The following is a 6,967-nucleotide window of genomic DNA, read 5'->3' as shown; positions in this document are numbered from 1 at the left end:
TATGCCCTATAAATAGATGTTTTTTTTTTTTGGAAGACCTTTTCAAATCTAGCAGATCCAAACCTTTAGCGTGTGTAGGCGTCGAACAGGTTAGACCAGGTTAGGAATGTACTTTTGTAATGATTTTAGATGACCGCCTGCCATTTATTCAGTGGCATTTTTTTTATTGGTGTTGGGTGGACAACTATTTCATTTCCCAGCTCGTAAATCACAGAATACCAAAGAAATTGTTTTCAAGATAGACACACCGGTTTGTATCATCTCCAAAACAGCAATTACTTTGGCCCAGAAGTTCACTTGATGACAAGGAAAGTGGGATAACACGTGATCGATGACGGCCGTGCTCTGGAAAATCTTCCTTTTTTATGCGCTAATTCCTCACAAAAGGCAAAAGAAGATTCCGCTATGTAGAAAGTACTGCGCAATACGTATTCTTGGCGAGAAAAATTCCAGCGATGTGGTGCAAATAAGGAGTTTCAACGGTTAACCACGAGAATACATATCGACATTAAGAGGTCATAACAGACTTACTATGTTACTTTCCGTTTGCCGAAACTTGGTTAACCGTTGTAACACGAAGGAAGCAGTGTTTTTCTCAGTTTGAGCTGTCGTTTTCTTTGAGAGTCAATCACCAGTTCACGTTTCAAAGCTCTCTTTTCATTTTCTCTCCCGACAATAGACAACAACACAGGGTTTCGCTTGAAAAATGCAGTCCAAATACACAGACATATGCGCTCATGTCACGCTATTTACGTTGCGTTATCATGTCACACAGGGTGTTACGAGGTGGGATTGAAAGTAATTGTTTTCGTGTACACTTGCAATGTTTGCTACGCAGTCCTTAGTTTTTTATTGAATTGACCATGAATTTACCCTCACTTTTCCATAGTTTCGATATTGAACGCAGTGACGGCGGCTTCTCACTAACGTTCCATATTTCCGTGACTGGCCAGTGACTATCTCCACTACGTGTCAATCCTTACCCTCCCCGTGATTGTTTGCGCCTTAACAATCGGATAAAGTGAAGAACGAGAAATGTTCACTTTATTAAAAATATTTTCAGTACGCATACCCTTGAAATTCATCAAAAGTTGTACATGTGTGCGAGTTTCAGCGTCAGTTTTTAGCATGTAAACCATATCGACGTTTATTCTGGATATCGCAGCCCTTTTACAACGTCATCACTTAATTCGAATTGGCCCTATAATTCGGTCGTGAATAAGTCAATGTCACCCCCACCACCAATAACATAATTATGTCATAGATTCCTTTAATTTCAGTTAAAATCAGTGTCATACACGGCTCAACTTGTGTGCAGTAGCACAATTTTGCATTCAGACAATGAGGGACAAAAGTGTTGACACACTTCCGAAAAATGGCCCCTTTTTCCATAGTGGATATACTTATCCCCTTCCCCTGTCTACCCCAACCCCTTCCCCACAAAATCAATGTTGAATTTTGGACCCTCAAGTCTTTTTTTTACTTCAGACAACATTGATTCGGGGGGTCGGGGGATTTACGGCGTTTAAAAGGAATGAAATAATAAATGAATTAAATGTTTGTTAAAAGCACCCGTTTTAAACAAGTGTGTCAACTACTTTTGTCCCTGATTGTAGGTGATGGAATAGACAACAGTTCTCCAGCATAAACTGGTCTGAAACAATACAATTTGGCTTCAATTTGATAGGTAAGTACGTGTACAACCATAATCAAACATAGCCCAAAGCTGCAGGATGCCACTAAAACCAAGCTTCCTCATTTGAACCCTCTGCAATGTCAATGTCTGAGATCAAAATATCAACTCCCATGCCAGCAAACATCATAAGGCAAAAGTTGGCAGTTTCCTCAGAGGTTTCCCTGTCACTTGTAATTTTTATATTGTACTGGTAGCTATAAACAAAGATGTTGTCTATTGCCTTGGTGATGTTGCTGACACAAAATTCAAATGCATTCAGTCTCCTTTCTAGTTTTTTTTTTTTTCAACTCTTCACTCACACCTTTTCCTGACTTGACTAAATCATCACAGCCATCGCTCAAGAATTGAACATCTTGTTCATTCAGAGGTGTGGAAGACGTTGATACAGTGTTTGCTTCAGAGATCATTTTGTCATCTATCTTGTCTTTGAAATTTTTGAAATCTTTTGACAACTTTCTGATCTCGTCTCACAACTTGACAATCTCCCTTTGTCATGATTTAACTTTATCTCCCATACTATATTACTCTAATATACTTTATCTTCTGTACTACACGTCTGCGCACAGTGGTGGTTGCTGTAAGTAAGCTATATATTGTATTGTTATTATTTTAAGTTATTTAAATGTAAATTTTGCAGTGTACAGTGAAGTTACAGATAAAAATAATTGTAAATGAAAACTTCCAAAATTCTATGGGACTTCAACATATACATGTACACTGACCAGACCATTCACCACCACCAACTCGACAAAGTAGAGAGCACCTGGGGTAAAAATCATGGATATAGCTGTGCCATGGGATGTCAATATTGGGAGCAAGAGCAAGTACAGAGAGAAGGTTGACCATTATAAAGACCTGGCCATAATGCTCTTTAGGTTGTGACAAAAGCAGGCGACAATTATTATTCCAATCATTGTTGGATCGCTGGGATGTGTAAAAAGCAACCTCCATAAGGCTCTTAAAGACCTGTCTATTGAAGCCGAGTGCCGCAGCTACACTCTGCAAAAGACAGCTGTCTGGCCTCAGCATAATTATTCCAAAGAGTTTTTTATCTGCTAAGCTTAGAGAACTGACAGTACTCTGCCTAGTGGATTTCCCTATCCATTACAGCAACCATGCACACTTACTGTGAAATTTGAACGTAATAATAATCATAATCATAATTAGGAACTATGATGGTGATTCAGAAGCACACAGGGAAGCCTGTGTGCTCCATTTACGACTGATAATAAGGGATTGTTTGGAAGAAAATGAAGGTGAGAGCAACTGTTTTTGTGTGTTAAGCCTGAGTTCTCCAGTAATGGATTTCTAACTGGTGTAGATTATAATATTGATTTTCTTGGAGCCAATGGAACTCTATAAGAAACCAGTCCAATAAGGTGACCATGAGATGGCCCTTTACAGGAATCCAATACTGCAAATACAGTAGACAAAGCCAAGAATAGGATCAACGATGTACATGAAGAATGCAGGAAAGACACAAGGCATGATAAACAGAAATTTGTCCAAATTCTTTATTGTGCCGACAAAAAAACAAAAATAGATAAGGCCAAGAATAAGATCAGTAATGTACAGTCTGTAGCATACCATTCAGGAATTTTGCCTATTGATTCAAGTTGCCTGTAAAATCACCGACAAATGCCGCATCCTTAGACTCCAAACAGAAGTGTTAGCTTATTGTTTCCATGATACAAAAAGGTCATTTAAGTTAGGCAAATCTATAATTTGAAGCATTGGCGCTATTCTCTATCTTATTAGGAAATGCAATTGCTCAACTTGAAAATTACCAGTACTTGCAAAAAGGCTTTAATAAAAGGAAAAGCATTAAACCTCTTTTAAGGACTAACTCAGTTAACTTTGAACAAGCAAATGAGATCTTGAACAAGGCTACCCTTTAACGCTTATTCAAGAAATACAGACTGAAGTTAAGTTCACCGACAGAAACGAGCCTCTTTGCAACAAAACAAACAAAAGAGATTTTACCATTTGTCACTACCTAAAGTACCTACAATTCGGCCACACCGAATCTCATAAGGATTCTCGTGAAATGCTGGGGCATCATTCAAAAGCAACCCAAGCCAGGGCTTCTGATAGGTCGCAGGAAAAGGTCAAATTTTGCAGGATTTTAAGGGACAAATTAGCGGAAACATAGGCTGATTTCGCAGGAATTTCGCAAGAATTTTCAGGGTAAACTTCACCGAAAAGCAATCAATAGAAAATGGCCAATTTTGTGGTTATTTGCAGGGCACATTTCACTAGTAATCAATTGCTTTTGCAGTGATCAGACCAGCGTTTTTAATGTTTTATTTTAAAAGAGGTCATCATTTGCTCTTTCAACAACAACATGCTCCAGAAATGGACCAATGGCAAAACCTTTAACATCACGCCTAGTGCCCAGTTTTTTGCAATATAATCTATAGCTGGTAGTTTTGGGGATGTTGTTTGCATGTTTCAGTGACAAAGTTTCAAGATAAATTTGCAAGTTTACTGCAAGTAAATAGCCCCAACAGCTGAGATAAGTTTCAAATATGTTGTACAGACAAGCATTTGATAAGATTTCTACCAAATTGCATGGTATTGTGTGTTTTTTGGTGAATTTTAAGGGCTTTTACAGATCTACCTGAATTTCACAGCCACCGATCATTTCCAATCCCACAGGAAGGAAAAATCTCTCAAGGACATTCTAGTCTATGCAAAAATTCCTTCAATGTCGCAACAACCACAGAAGCAACAAAGCAAACTAGAACTTGGCAATTTCCATACGATCACCTTAACTGACTTCTAAAAAAGGCTAGCACGCATCCATTCATTTATTGCAAAACAACTGGATCAATATATTTTCAGATCTCTTAAACCTATCACTGATCACTTTTATTACAAACGTAGAAACTGAGGACTTGCAGACTTTATCAAAAAATTCATATGTAAATGAAATACGGCAAAAGATGAATAACTGTAATTTTTGAGCATCACAAGATATATTATTTCAGAAGTGAATCCCAGTTATATGAGGTGGATAGCAGGGGGATTTTTTGTTGGCACTTTGTCTTATTAAATTCCCCCACCCCTGGGGAAATCCTCAACTTTGGTCTACCCATTTTACAATCCCCCTAGATGGCCCCGGGGACTACCCCTGGGGCAAGTCGATGACAGGTGCACAAGATAATAATTATAGGTAAAGTACTTAAGATTGTAGCGAAAAGCATCTTATTTAGTGAAAGAAGACTTTCACACAAAGAATCCTCTTCTTAAGAGAAAATAACTAAAGATAATATATGAATGGTAAGATTTCCATATAACCCGATAAGCTGAGTTCATCATGCATGCAGCAGTTTAACACGTACAGTCGAATGAATGTATCTGGGTAACAGGGATATCTCACCAACGATTTTCTTTCTAAACAAAGCAACGAAAGTTACTAAGCAGTTGTTAAAGCTTACCTGTATACATCATTAAAATAGCCAAGTAACGACTTGCAGTTACGCCGGCGGATAAGTATGTCCAAAAATGACACAGAACGAGGATCGAAACATTTCCAAAGGTAGCAACCATACAAAAGTCCATTTTCCGCAAGATCTTGACCACAAAATGTAGCATTTTCCATTGGCAGTCGACGATCATGGCTTCCATTGCAACGTATTGGGTTCTCCCTCCCAGAATCCTCGAGGGCACTAGATTTCCCGCGAATTCGCGATTTTCGCGTTTTATTTTCAGAAAAAATCGCGAAATTAAATAGTCGCGAAATATGGCTCATGATTTTTCGTTTTTCGCGAAATTAAGTGAGAATATTAAAGGTAATACAAGAGTTTGTATGGGTAATAAGACTTACATCAAGTAAATAAGCTGGAACGGATAAAACTCATTAATAAAGTATAAATGTTGTTACTTACATGCGTGTTTCTTTTTCTTTCTACGAAGTTTCAGCTTATTGTTTATTGTTTATTGTTTTGTTTGCCAAAAAATTATACAAATCAAATGAAATCTAATTACTTAAACTCTCATGGCGAGGAAGCCCAAGAGAAGCCACGGGGCTTATAAGGAATGGGCTCCCTCAGTTAGATAATTAGAACAAAATATTATCATAATTACACATGGGAAAATCAATGGCAGAGCTACAGTAAATCTTAAAATAAATATATTAGATAGTCGTACTAATCATAGTAGTAGCTCCACTTGCGCAGGGTACCATCGTCTAAACTAACGGTGTAATCCGTAAAAACTGCTCAAATCGCGCTGTAACTACGGTTAGAAAAAAAACAACGACACCGAGGAACAATTTTTATACTTAGTCAGGACCTCCTGACTTAGTTTATAACTTTTGCCCGTTTTATTTCATTTCGGTGTAAGTTTAATTTGCCATACAAATTTCAATTATTTGACCCGTAAAAACTCTCATATTGAGCTTGGGTTACCCTGAGCGAAAAATAGATTTTCCCCTTTGCGCCAAGATGGCCTTACTCTAAAAGCTGAAGTTGCCTTTTAAACTTTTTCAACCTCCTAAAACATACCTAAATAGGGATTTTTCCAAAAACAAGAACGCTCTAAAAAGCGTTCAGTCTCGCTTGCTTCGAGATTACATAAGAAATAAGACGCTCTAAAAGTGTCGACTCGAACTTGCTTGGAGATAAGATGAGAAATAAGGAGGCAATTAATTCTCAAGGAGCCTGTGTCTGGGCGTGGAAGCCATGGGACCATGTGGAGAACGAGAAAAAAAATGCTAGCTAGCCACGTTACACAGTAACCATTGACTGCCTTTGGTACCTACAATAATATAGTCTTCGCACTCCAAACCTATTGTCCCGGCACGGGGAACTAAGTTATGGGAGAAAACTGCGAACTGCTAGGACAATACTGGCATGCCGAATAATAAGGGTAAGCGACTTCAACTGCCACCAGGGGAGGTGGGAGGGGCGAAACCTCTAAGTCACATCCAATGAACTCCGTTGAACTGGCCAGGAGGCGGGCAAAAACCCAGCTAAAACCAAGCAATTCTAACCAAGGGCCGTAATGCATCATGCCACCAGCGCGCAGGCCCAACACGACGGAATTTTAAGTAGTTAATTTTTTACGGGCCAATTATGTATGCAGTGAGAATAGTCAGAAACTTGTCATGCCTTCCGTTTTAAAACTGGAAAAAGATTATTATGTTACAGTCGGGTAATTGAACTTGCGCCCATTCGCTATCCATTAATTATTTTATGGGTAGACCCTAATAAAAACTATGAGATTGCTTAAACGTGATTTTTTTTTATGAAGTTAAATTTCAGCAAT

Source organism: Porites lutea, chromosome 8 (assembly GCF_958299795.1).
Source record: "Porites lutea chromosome 8, jaPorLute2.1, whole genome shotgun sequence".
Classification (NCBI taxonomy): Eukaryota; Metazoa; Cnidaria; class Anthozoa; order Scleractinia; family Poritidae; genus Porites; species Porites lutea.
This window is presented reverse-complemented; position numbering follows the sequence as displayed.